Below are 17,507 nucleotides of genomic sequence, written 5' to 3'. Positions count from 1 at the left end.
GTATACAGTGATAATATGACATACAATAAAGATTGTTTTCTTGAATAAATGCATGACACAGAGTTGGGAGACCTGGATTCAAATTCTGCTTTTGTACTTAATTAACTTTATCATTCTGGGCAAGTTACGTCACCTCCCTAAAAAATTGTTTCTTTTTTAAAATGAGGAGTATAAAATCTATAGAACTTACCTCATAGAAATGTTGAGAGGTTAAAACATGATAATATATGTTAAATTATTTGTAAGGAATCAACTAATATTATAACTAATTTATGTCTATTTGCCTGTTTCTCCAGAAGCCAATACAGTGAGAAGGGAAAAAAAAAAAGAGTTCCACTTAACTGGGGTTATATAGAAAGTTATGACATGTCACTTAAATATATATAAATAAGTGATTTTTTCTATGCAATACATATCTTGGTCATTAGTTAATGTTGATTACATAAATAAACCCTTGCTTCAAGTAGTTTTTAATATTTTCTTATACTTTGTAAAGTATTCCAATTTTATTTAGATAAATGCAAATTTAGCTTTTAAAATCCAACTTCTCTGTACTTCATGGCAATATTACATCATTTTTATTGCTTCACACATGTCATTTTATATTTATCTTTAGGGTCATATATTACTATTAATATTATATTGTTGGCATACATTTCCAGCTTAATGAATCAATAAAATCATACTATTCTTAGTCTCCAATTTGCATAACATTTAATTTGTGATTTTTATACAAGGATGCTGTTTTGTGTTAACAAGTTCATTACATTGGCTTGCATTTGTTTGATTAGTTTTATCTAGCATCTTGATTCCATTGCTGAAAAAATAGCAAAAAAAATTAAAAAGTGGACTCTTGAACCATAGTGATTTAATTAGTATCACCCACACATTAAAATTTTAAAAAAAGGAATAGCCTTTAGAGAAAAAATATTTTTAAACACTTTTTATTACAGGTTTATGATTTAACACAATGAAAAATACTACAAAAAATGCTTATCTGATACAGAAAAAAAATTAAATATGGGAACAATTCCTTAGAATTTAGAATTAACAAAAAAAAATCAACTGACAATTTTCATTTATAAAATCTATTTCTGCTGTTGAAGTTGGATTAAACTAGAAAATATAAAGGTTTGAATTAATTATATCTTTGAATAAAGGACTGAACAAACCATTTCACATTTATGGAATATAATCAGGACTTTTATTTTGATGATCTATTTTCTATAAACAATTTTCCATAAGCACATTATAATTCCCTTGATTTCAAATCTCAGATTTTTTAATTTAAAAAATTAAAGAGAAAAACTTAAGAAAATTAATGAAGAAAAAAAAGGAATGATTAGTTGTAGTGGTACACACCTCTAACTTCTGTTACTGGAATGATTGAGGATGGCACAACTTCCTTAAGTTTGGTGGTACTGAGCTTCAGTATGGTTAATTCTTGTCATCTGATCATACTAAATCTAGTATTCTTAGAATAAGCCCTTGAGAGGGGGTGGAATACACTAGATTATACAAAGAGGAGAACACTGACTCAAATTGGAAACAGAGAAGGTCAAAGTTTCTATGCTGAATAGCATAGGACTAATTTTTGAGTTACAAGTCCAGCAAGTGGATCCACATTTAAAATACCTTGTAGAAATTTCTTGAACTCATATTATCATTTCTGCCTTTCACATGAATCCATGCTCTTTTGAAAAATATTACTCTCACATTTGTGCATTTGAGAGTGATCTAAATTCAATTCAATTAAACAAAATTGTATTAAATGTGTGATAAATCACTTATAGTTTCTAATGAACACAGTGATAAGGGGGAAGGAATGGTCAAAATGAAGCTTTTGAATGTAGGTAATTGGAAATTTAAAAAAGAAAAAAGAAAAAATTGAGGAAGGGGAAAGACTTGGATGGGAATAAACATGATGATTTATACCGTGGATATAGTGAATTTCAGGCACGGGTAGAACATATAATTGGAAATATTCAGCAAAAAATTTAGAAATGAATAGTAGGGGGATAAGGAAAGAGAAAGAAGAACAGATTTGGTTGGTACCTTATGGAAGTGGCAACTGAAGGAATATATAGTAGCAATTCTTTATTGTGGATCCCCCAGTCCCCAAAAGGTCCATAGATAAATTCCAAGTGCTCAATGAGCTTGGATGGGAGAAATTTATATCTTTATTTTCATTTACCATTACTTCACTTTGTATTCACTATATTTTGTTTTATGTATGAAAACATTATTCTCGAAATGGGTCCACAGACATCAACAGATTCCCAAAGGGGTCTATGAGCAAACAAACAAAAAAGATTAAGAATTCTTATAGAGAAATGTAAGGACAAACTCCTGGTGAACATACAGTATTGAAGAGTAGGAATAGGCTAAAGAATCCATCAAATAGTTGAAAAAGAATTGGTCAAAATAGAAGGGAAGGGACTTGAGAATTCAATATAACAGACTTCATGTGGGTAGAGTGTGATTGATAAGAATGAGGACACAAGAAAAAATAATAATTGTATAGAACTATCTCTGTAGACATTTAGGGTATAAGAGATATCAAAATGGTGAAAATAACATAAGATTTCTATTGAAATGAAAATGATTAGTACTTTACTAGTATTTTTAAATGGGGAGGGGTAGAGGTGAGTTGTGACTAAATTCCTAGTTTGTCACAATCAAAGAAAGAAGGAAAGAAAAGACAAAGAATTTAAACACCTTAGAATCATATCAGTGTAGAACTAGAAGGATCATATTAAATCCATAGCTAGTCCAATCCCCCATAATATCTGACCACTCAAAAAGTCGTGACTTCTTGAAGGCTTCAAAGCTATTTAAAGGAAAAGTTCAAATTAATTAGGCCTTTTTTTGGGTTGATTTGTGTCTTTTGCTTTGTTTCCCACACTATATTAGCATTTCTCTCCTCAGTTTAGATTTCTGACAAAGAAATAGATATGAATCTGTTCAATCAATTTGATTTAATAAATCAAATAATTTCCAATTAATCAATAATCATTTATTAATTGATTACTATATACCAGTTATTGTACTAAGCAATAGGAATGCAGAGGAAAATTAAAAACAGAAACCAACCAACAAACAAAAACATAGGCTTTGCTCTCTAGGAGTTTAATCTAATGGCAATAACTACATGTACATAAAAGGCATGCATCACAAAATGGGAAGGGTAGTTAAGTTGTGATTTATGCTCTGGGAGGAGATATGTAAATGAATGAGATTATGTATTTCCTGAAAAATTGAAATATTTTCTTAAACTGTGTATCCTCAAAATGTTTTCAAATAGATTTTGCAATAATATTTTGCAAAAATACAAGGCAAGTTTAAAGATCTATAAGTTTTTAAAAATAATTTTGATATATTTTGGTTTTTTCAATACTAGTATTTCTTCCAGTATTTTTTCTCCTCCCTCCTCCAACCCAGAGAGTTATCTAATATAAAAATATATTTTTTTAAAGAAAAAAGGTGAAAGAAGCAGAAAAATCAGTAAAAACTAATCAACAGAAAGATGAAATATGAACACTTATACAATGTACCACATTTGATTATTTCTCATCTCCATAAAGGAGTGCGATGGGGTATCTTCTCATGTCACCTCTTTAGGTCCATACTGATTCTCTGTAATTTTCCAACATTCAATTTTGATTGTTTTGTTGTTGTTGTTCATTTGTTCATTCATACATTGCCTTAGTATTATGTATGATTTTCTTAACTCATACTCTACTGTCCATCACATTGTATAAATCTTTCTATGCTCCTCTGAATTCATTATGTTCGTGGTTTCTTATTGCACAGCAATATTCCATTACATTCTTATGCTACAATTTCGTTAACTTTTCCCCAGTGGATGGACATCTGTTTCTAATTTTTTGGTAACACAGCAAGTACTGTTATCAATATTTTGTTATATATGAAGTCTCTCTTCTTATCACTTACATCCTTGGGGTATAAGCCTGATAGAAGAATATTGAGCTATTATCCTCCTTTTCAAATATATAGTAGTCACTTCATGATTTCTTTTCCAATCTCTAGGACACAGTCTTTATTTTTCAGAAGTTAAAAAAATTCCTAGCATTCATGTGGTGATTTAGGCAATTCTTTCTGTATCCCATGATGTGAGGTATCTAGAAATTTGGGTATAAATATTCAAAGAAATTTTTTGTTTGTTTTGTTTACTTTTAATTTTTTTTCTTACATTAATATCATTTATTCACAGGAATTGGGAAGAGGTGAATAAAACAAGACCACAATTATTTTTAAGTTACTTAGGATAATATAAAATGTTCCACTCCTTCACTTTTAATATTAAGAATTCAACAATAAATTCAGAAAGATACAACAAATAATGCATACAATTTAGTTTTTATAATAGAGTATCAAGTATATACAGAATTTCTCTCTTCCTAACAACTCCCTGCACAACAATTACAATATAAACATAGACAGAGAAGGATGTAGTCATGTTTCCAGGTACATAGACAACTTTTTTTGAGGGGGAACTGTTCTTTCCTGGGGCCTTTTAGAATATTACTATTACTGAATTTTCATCTCCAATATACTGTACAACTTTGAAACAAAAAAGTTATTTCTATGTGTGTATGTATGTATGTGTCCACACACTGTAGTAAATCAAATTCTATGCACCATGATTTAAATCTAGTGTTGCAATATAACATAGAATTAGATGATATTCAGATAGAATAAAATCTTGTATTCAAAGTTTAGCATATTTAGTGGGGAAAAGAAGCATGCATTTTTGTTAGTAAGCTACAAAGTGATTTTTTTTTTTGAGGATGATTGGATGAATAAGACTTTCATCTATCATTAAGAGTGAACAAATAACACAACTGCAGAAAATTAAAAGAGCAAAACATATGTAAACTTCAGAGATTTGATGAACAATACATTTTCATCATGTTTCATTTCTAAAATGTTTCATTTTTGTCCCTAAAGGGCACACAGTTGTTTATAGAAGAAAAGACATAATCAAATGTTAAATGTGGTGAATCAAACTAGATTAATTTTTGTCATTGTGAAATAAACAAATTATTAATATAAAAATTTACATAGATAATTATTGCCTGGTTTTTACTTTATTTCTTTGGAGAAAGGAAGTGATGAGACAATCTTTACAAAATAAAATATGCACGATCTAATCACAGAAGTCAAATTCTATGATCACAATAATACAGGAATAAAAGATTTTTCCAATTCCACTCAATTGGTTGTTCACTTATTCTGATGAAAATTCAGTATTATAAAATTCTTCTATAAGGTAATCGATCTTTCCCTTTAAGTTTTTAAGTTATTGAGTCATAGACCTAGAGTGATAACAAATGTTAGAAGCTATGTACTCCAAATTCTTATATTTACAGATGAAGAAATTAAGACTCAAAAAATTTAAGTGACTTTTAAAAATTCATTTAGGCAGAACCTGGATTCTACCTATTTAGGCCATCTGATTGAAAATTCAGGATGTTTTCCATAGTAGCACATGCATTTCTTACTATACACATACATACTAACAGGTCAAAAGCATGAGGACTATTTTAGACAAGATAGTAAAGTAAGGAAAGGTTGTTTGAACTCTGAGACACGTTACACTTTTAGTTTACCCTTCTTGGTTTTGCACTACCCTTAATGTATTTCTTTCTCTGGAAGAGGACCAATGGCATCATGATTTCTTGACTTGAGTGTGAATTAGATTTAAGTGAGGCAGAGGTGCTCAGTTTTCAGTCTCACTCTTTCTTTCAGAGTCATTTGAATCCATTAACAAAAGATGATATGACTCATATTGTTCCATCCAACCCGGTGTCTATAACTATCATGTTGTATTAATGAATTAATATTTATTTTTGAAATACCGTTCTGAAGGTATTAGTTCAGGGTTCAAGTTCAGGCTCTCTCATTTACTATCTATGTGGTCACAAGAAGAAGCTCAATGACCATCTGTATTTTCTTCATACTATAAAATACAATCAATAAAACCTACTAACAAGATAGGACTTTGTAAACTATACAGTGCTATAGTAATATGAGCTGTTTTCATTATTATAATTTTCTAATACATTAATGACTTTGTTGCTAGATTTTTTCAGCCTAGGTTATTTGAAGAGAAAGAAAGTAAACAAGTATTTATTAGGCACTGACTATGAGGCAGGAACTATGGCAAAAGCTTTAAAAATACCTCCTTATATTTAATCCTTAAAATGACTCTGAGATGTAGGTGGTATTATACTCAAAATTTTGTAATTGAGGAAACTGAAACAGAGAGGTGAAACAGAGTGGCCTTTTTTGGATTAGATAATAGAGGGAGCTTCCCCAAACTTTCATTTAGGGTTCCTGGATAGCCATCTCATCATTTACTTCCAGCCTACACCCTTCTGAACTTTTCCATCTACCCCTAAGCCAGGTACTTTCTTTCTTCTCCCAGTTCTTTTCAGTTTCTTTTTAAGTATTGTTTTCCTAATTAGAATATAAGCTTCTTGAGGGCAGGGACTGTTTTTTTTTTCCCATTTTGTATTTGTACTCCTATCAATTAGCACAATTCCTGATATTATTGCTGTACATTATTGTTTAATTGCATCTCTTTGTAATCCCATGGGGGGGGGGAGGTTTTTTTTTTTTGTTGTTGTTTTTTTGTTTGTTTTTTAGGCAATGATATTGAGTGGTTTGCTATCTCTCTCATTTTATAAGCAAGGAAACTATAACAAACAAGTCTCGTAGACTGACAGACTTGTCTACAGACACACTGGGAGGAAGTATCTGAGGTCAAATTTCAATTCATGACTTCTTGACTCCAAACCCAGTGATCCATCTACTATATCCATTAGTTGTTTCTCGATTGATGTTAATAATGTGCTGTTGTGTGAGGGGAAGGTAGGTCCAAGGAATGTAAAATTTGAGCAAACATCTACTCTGCCATTTCATTTGCCGCTGTTTAATTGTTTTTCAGTTGTGCCTAGCTTCCTCTTGCAAAAATGGCAGAATTTAAGTTTCCCCACCTTGCTGATAGCAAGGCTTGTGGTTAAGTTTTTTTTTTAACTTATTTTTGTATATTTGATGAAAATAACCAGATATATGATTTGCTTATATTTATAACTAACTGTGAATATTAAATTGAATAGGTTAGCAAAAATTGTCACAAAATTATTGCTATAAAACAAAAAGATTTCTGGTGAATATTAGGAATGGACCAGAAATCTCCTTACCTCTAAAATTGATATGAAATTAGGTAATCCTGGATATTATCACACATACTTGTAGTCTCATAAAAACAGAACAGCCATAGATTACATGTGCATTAAAATTAATTTGGGGAACCAAAAGTATTTTGTAGAATAGTTTAATATCTTATTTATAAAATTACATAAAACCAATATGGTATCCTGAAGAGATTACAAATAATATAATGTTTAGTAGCACACAGTTAGAAAGGAAGTCTTTGCTTAGCAAAGATATGGAAACTTTTTTATCTATTCCTAGTTAAATTAGGAGTAGTTAATTTTTATATTCCTCATTATTTTCAATAGAAGTGAAATGCCACCAAAAGATTTGTATCAGTTTCTTCTTAGTGTGATAGAGAAGTTTTAAGTTTTAATTTCTTAAAAAGATATTAAAAATAAAGGTGGGATAGCAAAAGTGATCAAAATTGCAAAAAAAAAATCTGAAAAGTATAAAGTATTAAAATGTAAACCTGCCATCTTTCAAAGCTGGATTAAACTGCATTACATTTTTTACTTTGTTTTGTTTTTTTTTTTTTTTTAATATGCTAAGCTTCATGAAAACCCCTGTAGCTTAATCTTTCAATTTGTCAGAGTTACAGAATAACAGCAGAGTTCAGAAATGTATCTATAAGGCAGGGGGTACTGATGATGTCTTTTACTATGAGAGACATTTCTCAGGTGAATAAAAACATTAAGGTACATTGACACTGATGATTGAATTTGGAGATATTTGGGTTAGAATATTACCATGTGAGAGAATTAGAACAACAGAAGTCAATATGATTGACAGAGCAGTAGTGAAGATAAGAGGGAATCAGAATATCTATTGTGATAGTAAGTTAGTATGAGTGATTAAGCATGGGTACAGATTTGGAGAACCAATGATTTGTGATTGAGCCTTTGATTTGATGGACTGTGATAAGAAAGAAAGGTAAAGACTGGCACGCTCCACTCATTAAACCTTGAGAATATATAGGCTCTTGATTTAATGTCCTCTTACAAAACAACATTGCTTTTGGGAGACTGATCAGAAGATGTATATTTCAAATGGTATGTTTCAAAGCATTACAATACCCACTGGAGGGCAGACATGTACCCCAAACTTGGAGGGTGAATAAGATCATTGACAAATCCCTGCTGAGGGATAATATTTGTAAGTGAAACACTGACAGTATAAAAGTCTTAAGGGCAGGAGTGAGTCTTCACTTATTTTCCCAAGAAAGAATGAATTCAGCAAATTTTACAGCTTTTTATTCACGTCAATATACAAGGCTGATTTTAGGTTAAATGTTGCAGTAACCTGTGTACTGGTGGGGTTTCTCTTCTGCTTTTCTCAATCTCTTGGGAAATCTCTTAGTTCTCATTAGTTTAATTATCTATTTTACAGTAAGGTGGCAAAGTAGATGAAGTACTAAGTTCAAATCCAGCCTGACATTTACTAGCTCTCTACCTCTGAGTAAGTCACTTAATCTTTGTTTGCTTTAATTCCTTCAGCTGTAAAATGGGGACAAGATTACCACCTACTTCATAGAATTGTTATGAAGATCAAATGAAATAATATCTGTAAAATATTTAGAATAGTGCTCAGCGCACAATAAACATTTAATGCCCTGTTTCCTTCCCCTTCTAAATTTCTATTCTTCATTTCTCTTCTGAGATCCAGCCTTATAAAACTGAAAACTGTTGCTATTATATATCCCATAGCACCTCAAACTCAACATGTTCAAAACAGTATTCATTATATTTCCCTCTCATTATCTTCCCTCCTCCCCAATAATTTTCCCATTTTCATTGAGATCATCATCATTTTTTTTCTAATCATTCATCTTCTCAACCTTGGAGTCATCCTCAACTCCTTATTCTTTCTACTTTCCTTCTTCCCTATTTTTAAAATTATTTACATTTGCCAACTAAATCACTGTAACTAACATCTCTCCCAGTTATCCCCTTCTCTCACCCATTCAGCCATCATCCTAATTGAACCCCTTATCATCTCTTGTTTAGATCTTTGCATAGTTTCCTAAATGATTTCCTTTCCCCCTAGTTTTTCTCCCAGTGGTCCATAAACCACAAGACTACCAAAATGATACTTCTGAAGGGCAATTATAACCACAACCTGCTGTCATTGTCTTATTCAGGAAGCTTCAGTATCTATTCATTGCCTCCTTTCTTGCTTACACTTTATAATAGTTCAAGTCCAACTATCTGGGCTGATTATATTCAGGCATGTCCAGTCTGATAATCATGTACTACTGCCAATAACTTGAATTTCTAAAGATTTAAAATGATTCATTCTTCTCATCCAGAGAACAATACAAAATTTGCAGCTTGTAATTTATTTGTCAAGTTCACTAATGTCAGGTGAAAAAAAAAAGTCGATTGTAGCATTTCCTAGCAGTTAACAATTTTGTACTTGAAAGTGTTTCAATTTTGGAGCAACACACATTTTTTTTCTGTTTCTAAAGAAAAAAATATGCAATGGCTTTAATTAATGAAAAGTTATTCTGAATCTATATTCGGTAGGTGGTAAACTTGTGAATCATGTTCAAAAAATCCTTCTGGTCTGCCCCCCACTCCTCCAAAAAATACTTTTATTACATATCAATTTCCACAATTGCAGCTTCATTTATATTAATTTCAGAGGCTGCAATGGCTAAAAGTCTCATGATCAAAAAAAAATATATAGGAAGGGATAAGAAGGGTTGTGCTTTGCATTGGTAGAGATAAAACAGATAATGAACAAAAGTATAAAACTCATCTTATTCCTTTAGTTCTTAATTTTTGTCCCATATTTTATTATGCATAAGCCATATCATTTACTTATGCCTTGGTGTAAATGAATAAACCCAATCCTTCCTGAAAAGCACTTTTTTAAATGAAAAGTTTTAGAACAATTAGGTGGCACCACAGATAGAGCACCACAGCCATCCTGGAGTTAGAAGGACCTGAGTTCAATTGTGATCTCAGACACTTACTAGTTAGTGACCCTGGACAAGTCACACAACCCTGTTTTCCTCAAAAAAATCAAATAAAAAGAAGGATTTTGTCTATTTCGTGATTTTGAAGAGAGATAGACATACATAGTACATAAGCTAAAAGGATTTAGATATTAGAGATATATGGCACAATACCTTCATTTTATGGATGAGGCAAATGAAACCCACAAAATTTAACTGGTTTACCAATGTCACTCAGGTCATAAGCAAACAAAAATACTTTTTCAAAACAATAGTAAAGCAAAACATCTCACTCATACTTCTTCAATACAAATAAAAGATCCCAAATGTCAATATTTTTAATAAGCTCAAAAATGGTACTTTAATAATGAATTAATTTATAACAGAAATGAAAGTATAGGTGTCAATAAAGACCGCTAAAACAAAAACAACAACAATGATAATACTAAATAAGCAACCTTTGTATAGTACTTACTATGTGCCAGGCATTTTGCTAAGTACTTTTCAATTATTATCTCATTTAATCCTTACAATAATTCTGAGAGGTAGATATTATTATCCTCATTCTACACATGAGAAAACTGAGGCAAACAGAGGTTAAGTGAATTGCCTAAGATCAATCAGCTAGTAAGCAAATATTTAGACCATATTTGACTTCACATCTACCTGACTCCAGTGCAGTGAACAGTAGATATACTTATTCATCTAATTTCCTCATCTATATTGTTATGGTTCTTTTTTTTTTTTAAGTCCAGAGCAATGATCCTATGAGTACATGCTATATTTTTCTATTTTTCTGCTATCTTTATTTTATACACCCAATTAACATCTATTATAAATAAAACTCATGAAGCTGTAAGCCCCCAGCTTAGGTAAGGTATTTTCCCCCTTATCACTGAACAAAAATTGATACTTGTCTTGGGTGCAGCTCTTATGCCAAGTTTGCCAAACAATTAATTCACCATTAACTATATTATAAGATATGATCTTACATTTGTATAAGGATCAAATTAGGAATTTACAATGCTAGAATGTACCATTAAAAGAATGATGAGGAAAAACTATTTTCTTCATATTCAAATACTCTGGATTCTTCCAAAGTCGTATTAATATTACCATGCTGCCTATACAAAGCACATTTATAATTCTAACATCTAAACCAAAAAAGATGTTGAAAATTATACACAAAAGTGAAGTTCAGTGTTTGCATAAAAATTTTAATTATCTCAAAAGTAGGTAAATCATCTCTAAACTATTGCTGTTTTCCCCTTTACTTGGGGATGATTGATTTATGCCCCAAACAAGCAACAATAACCCCAAAATTATATAGAGTTGTCTAATTATTTTTATACTTTTTAGATTTGGGATCATGGAAATTAAAATCTTCTGGATTTACAAGGTATATATGGAGAAATAGTCTTTCTCCTCTTCCTAGGATATTTCTATCTTAAATACTTTGAAAAGAGAAATATTATTCTTCATAACTTTTTTTTTTCATCTTTGGAATTCTTGCAAAAGAAATAATCAAAACGAGCATTTCAATTTGATGCATTTTAAGGCCAAATATAACATTTTCCTCTCTAAATTCTCTAATATAATCTGAATAGATTTCTCAAAGCCATTTTAGAACTAAAGGACTGCAGAATTTTTCTGTGATTTTCAAAGCTGGTTAGGGAATCATTATGTGTGAACTAAAGGAGGAGACTTTGTTCAGCTGTTAACTAATTGTGTCCCTTTTACAAAATTGATTTTCTTTGATGTTTCATATAACAAGGGTTCTAGAATCTATACTGTGATCTCTACTAGCGGATTACAAGCTCTGGCAAATCCTATCAAGTTGGATTCAGTACAAATTCAGTGATGAACCATACTTTGGTCATCTGAGGATCAAACTAGAAGTTCCTAAGTAATTCTCAATGAAAGTGGGTCACAAAATAATTGTTGGTTTATTTTTGGCCATAACAGCTTATAGTTTATACAAAAGATAAGAGGTGCTGTGATTAATATCAGTGAAGGGAACATCCATATTTGTGGCATCCAAGAATATGATGGTAAATGTTTCATAATAAACTCTCCAAAAAAATACACATATGATATATTTGAAAATCTAATCCTCATTGTTAACATTTTCTTCATTATTTTCTTAAGTCTGGACAATCAACAAACAGTAAATTAGGCTGTTTCCTTTCTCATTTGTCAATTTCCAAGGTGTAAGTGCTCACAATAGAAATGTAACATTTAGCATTAACAAGGCAATATGAGTTGGATTTAGTACAGACACCCCTGTATATCACAGTACCCTGAAGTATGAACTTGGGTCTTTATTAGACCCAAAATGGAAAAATGAATGGAAAAGAAGGGGCAAAATCAGAGATGAGCAAAAGTCCATTTATCATTGGACCACCAGAAGAGAATGCATAGTTCATTAAAATAGAAAAATACAACAGACCTTATCAATATTTTGTGAATAATCTTCTATTTTAATAACTTTGCCTGTGTTTGTAGGATAGATACATAAGATAATTTTCTTGTTTTTTAATATTGTAGATGAAAATTAAAATAAAATGCTTTGGCCCAATGGTACAAGTTCTGTAACTAAATTATATTGTTACAAAATAAATTCATTGTAGTTAGGAGATCACTGCATAATCACTTCCTCATGAATTGTTTTAGGAAGATTCTGAAAATCACCCAGCAGGTTAAGATATCAAATATTGAAGTCCTTTGTAAAACTAAACTACCAAGCATTCCAACTATATTGCAGAGAGCATCACTTCATTGGGTTGGCAACACTATCCAAATGACAAATGCGCCCTTGCCAAAAAAAATATTTTATGGAGAACTCCCACAAGGCAAGGGCTCATAAAATAATCAGAAAAAAATGATAGAAGGACACTCTCAAAGTCTCTCTTAAGAATTTTAGAATTGGGACAGCTAGGTGATGCAGTGGATAAAACACCAATCCTGAAGTCAGGAGTTTAAATCTGGCCTCAGACACTTAACATTTCCTAGCTGTGTGACCCTAGGCAAATCACTGAACATCAATTGCCTTAACATTAAAAAAAAAAAAGAAAAGAAAAAAGAAAAAAAGAATTTTAGAATAGATTGCAAGACATGGGAGACATTGGCATAGGACTGCCCATTGTAGCATGTCCTCATCAGAGAAGGTGCTATAGGAGCCCCTATATAAGCAAAGCAGAATTGATTTAGCTCAGGGAAAAAAAAAAAAAAAAAACATGAGAAAAGCTAGAGAAGCCACCCCAAATGTTCATATGGACTATTTGTGTTCAACCTCTGGCAGAGCATTATGAGCTCATATTGGTCTGATCAACCATAGTCAGATACACACTATAACTTTTATAACATAGTGTTGTCATTTTGGTCTTTTTTGAGAATGAAGGATGACAACTAGCATACAAAATAAATCAGGAATTGTTATCACAATCTCATCAACACAGAGTAAAATGCCAATTGACTAGAATTCAACTTGTGTCTTCAAGAATTTATATAATTCCTAGTAAGCTAAGATGGGGTTTGGTGAAGTGTGAAATCTGAATTCTAGTCTTGTTTCAAGTTACCAATTACCTAAGTGATCCTCTGGTAAAACACTCAAGTTCTAAAGTCCTCAGCTATCTCATTAAGATAATAAAGAGTCAGCTAGATGCCTTTTGAAATATCACATATTTCTTAAAACTATATGTTTTAATTATTTTTAAGCAAATCATGAAATCTATGGAATCCTTTCTACTACCCCAGTAAAAAAATCTGTTTTTATAAAAAGGCAATTGAGAAGAAAAAATATTTTCTTTAAAAATTAAGATAGAGCAGATTCACAGATGACAAAAAAATATTTCTTTCTACTTAATTTACTGAAGTTAAGAGAGGGGATTATAAAATTACAAGACTTCAAAGGAAGTAAAGAATGTGTCTGTGTCAAATTATCTTATTTGATCATTACAACCCTATGATATAAGTTCCTATATCATTTATAGATGAAAACAAAAATATGCTAAGAAATTTAAAATAACTTAGCCTTGGTTAAATAGCTACTATGTGCCAGAAGTGAAATTCACATTCAGGTTTAATTTCAAATATACTATTGGATCAGTTACTAACCTACCTTACCACTTCATAATCTCCACTTTAGGGATTCCAGTCTTCAAACAAGTATTTTTTTTTGTTTCTTACATCTACTTTATTGACAATTTAATTTATCATAGAATCCCAGAATTAAAGCTTAAAGAAATATCAAAGGTGATCTAATCCAATCAAAAATGTGACCAATGAGAAAATTGAGCCTAAAAAAGGTAGTGACAGCTCAAAGTCATACATAAATAAAACATCAGTCAGGATCTGAATCCAAGTTTGCAGACTTCAAATTCATTATTTTATTCTATCTGACATAAAGATTTTAGAGATTTTATTTTTTAATTTATTTTTCCAAAAATAAATTATTTTTCTATGAAAATTAAAGCCTCATTGTTTAACTTTGACTTATTAAATCTCTTTGATCTGCTCATAGATTTTATTATAAAAAACAGACCCAAGATGCCTTAAATTTTAAATCTTAATAAATATTTAATCTATATTCCCTTATTTTACAAATGAGGAAACCAAAGATAAATGATATTAACTGATTTGCTCCATGCAACAAAGGAGTAAATTGAAAATCCACAGTTCCAGTTTAGTTTTCTGATTAAAAATTGAATGTTTAAATCAGGTCTCTGATGATACTTATTGTTCGGGAACCAGAGACCTGATTTAAACATTCAATCAGATCTCTGGTTCCAGAACAATAAGTATCACAAGTGCCAAATTCATTTAGTTTCTAAAATGATGTTCTAAACAACCCATAAACAAAATGCATTAATTCTCATTATGTGGATTGATTGTAGTGTTGAATTTAAGGGAGACCCTATCTCCTTAACAAATAGATATGTTCATTTCTGTTTTGAAACCATATGCAAAACCTTTATGTTTTTTTTTTTTTTTTTTACATTCAAAGTACAGTGGTAAGGGTAATTCACTTACTAAATTTCTGTCTATTTGAATCAATTGGCTTTGTAAATCTAAACTTTTTTTTTTCTCCTTCAGGGCATCCTAGACCATAGATGGGTCTTACAATTGGCTTGACTACTGGAATTGTTATCTCCTCAAATACCAAGAGAGAGTTGATAAAAGGTATTAAATCATAGCAGGGGTCCTCATACTACAGCCAGCAGCTCAGATGTGGCAGCTGAGGACGATTATCCTCCTCACCCAGAGCTATGAAGTTTCTTTATTTAAAGGTCCACAAAACAAAGTTTTTGTTTTTACTATAGTCTGGCCCTCCAACAGTCTGAGGGACAGTGAACTGGACCCCTATTTAAAAAGTTTGAGAACCCCTGTGACATAGAGGATATCAGCTGCAGGGCTTAGATTTAGGAAGAGCTGTCTTCAAATCCCACTATGGACATTTACTAATTAAATGACTTGAGCAAGTCTCTTAAATTTTTAGGCCACTTATTTGTCTCAGCTTTCTCATTTGCAAAGTGAGTTGGTTAGATTCAATGACCTCTGAAATCTCTCTCTACTCTCAATCTTTGATGCTATGAAATTCTATTGTAATTGTATTTGTCTCAAACATTTTATGATCAGTTGATGAGGAAATGTACTCTTTCCTTTTTTTTTTTTTTGCAAGGCAGTCAGTGTTTATTGACATGCCCAGGGTTATACAACTATTAAGTGTCAAACCTCTGAAGTCAAATTTGAAATCAGTTTCTCATGACTCTGGGTTCTCTATCCACTGCACCATCTAAATACCCCTCTTTCCTCACTAAACAACTTTTTTCTTTCCTCTCACAAGTTGAGGGAGGCAGGAATCATCATTATTAAAAAGGATTATAGTTTTAAAAATTAAATATGCAGTACTGTCCAGTTTTTACCCCCCAAGGATAAAGTTCAATGAAAGTGAAAATTTACATTATGAATGTTGAATTTTATGTGTGCAGATGCAAATCAGTAAGACACGTCAATTTTGCCTTCAAGTTAGCAGAGCCCACTCTGTTTCATGGCACTCACCTGGAGCTGAGGCTGATGGGTTCTCACGCTGCTGGTGCCAACATGCTGTCAGTCAGACACTCTTAACTAGAATATCAAGGGCCAGGAAATGGTTGACTTTTATTTCCACCTGGAACAAAATATCATGTCAGTCATTTTTTTAATGTTCCTTCAAGCATAATAAGATATTCATTATGTTATCTTTTCCTGTCACATTAGATGTTCATTCATCAGAATGCTCACCACAAAGGAACAGTGCATAAACTATTCAACTCAATGATTTACACCTGAATGATTAATACAGCACCTGTATAAGTCAGTAGGACCACATATATTTTATCATCTCTGAAGGGTTCCTTATAAAATGCTATTTCTTATTACTGTCCAAAAGTCCAACCCTATTTGTTTTTTAGTAGTTGATGTGTTAATTTAGGAAATTGATTTCTAAATACTAGCCTTGAAGTTTGTAAATCAAAACAAAATTTTAAACACCAAAAACAACTGAAGCCAGAGCAGAAAATGAAATATAGAATTTTCAAAGTTCCTCTCTTACTACAATAAAAAAGGAATCTCAGTAGGAAATTGAATTTAATAATGCAATTCCATTAGTTTCATGCTTGCCATACTTTATATTCCTCAACTTGAAGAAAACTGATGGGGAATACTGATGTTTAAGAAATGTATGTTGCAGAGTTGCTATGCACAGAAAACATGACAAAAATACTCATTTATCCTTTTAACAGAAGGATAAGTATAAGGGAAAGAGGATAAAACAAAATCAGATCATTTTGCTGTGATTGCTTTGCACCAAAATATCTCTCTTTGGTTGGTGTTTTATCATTAGGTTTTTTTTTTTTTATTATTGTCTTTGTGTTACACATTCTCCCCTCCTTTCATAATGTAAATGCTATAGAGAAGAATAGCAATTTCAGTAATTAAGTATTTAAACTTCGAATGTTTCACAGAGTTCTATAAGTCAATAGAGACCTCTGTTTTCCACTTGTCTAGTCTATCAGAAAGAGAAATTCATGACATAGCTTCCACAACAATTGGGTAAACAGATTGCATCTCCATGAGAGGGATTCATCATATTCCAAAGAAGCCCATTTTAAAAGTTTTGAACTAAAGAGGAAGGCCCTGGAAACTCTTTCTCTCTCTCTGACTTTGGGGATGAGCCATGAGATAAAGCACTTGAGAAGCTCCTTCAAGCAAAGATTCAACCTTGAATCCTGCCTCTGTAAAGGACTCCCACAGGAGGGAAACAGGA

General features: G+C 31.5%; 1 protein-coding gene across 18 annotated transcripts in view; it reads right to left on the bottom strand.

Moving 5' to 3' along the window:
• PTPRD (protein tyrosine phosphatase receptor type D) overlaps positions 1 to 17,507 on the bottom strand; it is a 2,844,105-nt gene that overhangs the window by 1,942,146 nt on the left and 884,452 nt on the right. For all 18 annotated transcript variants that reach the window (XM_051987498.1, XM_051987402.1, XM_051987374.1 and 15 more), the window contains one exon: positions 16,262 to 16,370. The gene's annotated coding sequence lies outside the window, so the exon portion shown is untranslated. The remainder of the gene's footprint in view (positions 1 to 16,261; positions 16,371 to 17,507) is intronic.

This window comes from Antechinus flavipes, chromosome 1 (genome assembly GCF_016432865.1).
Source record: "Antechinus flavipes isolate AdamAnt ecotype Samford, QLD, Australia chromosome 1, AdamAnt_v2, whole genome shotgun sequence".
Taxonomy (NCBI): Eukaryota; Metazoa; Chordata; class Mammalia; order Dasyuromorphia; family Dasyuridae; genus Antechinus; species Antechinus flavipes.
This window is presented reverse-complemented; position numbering and strand designations above follow the sequence as displayed.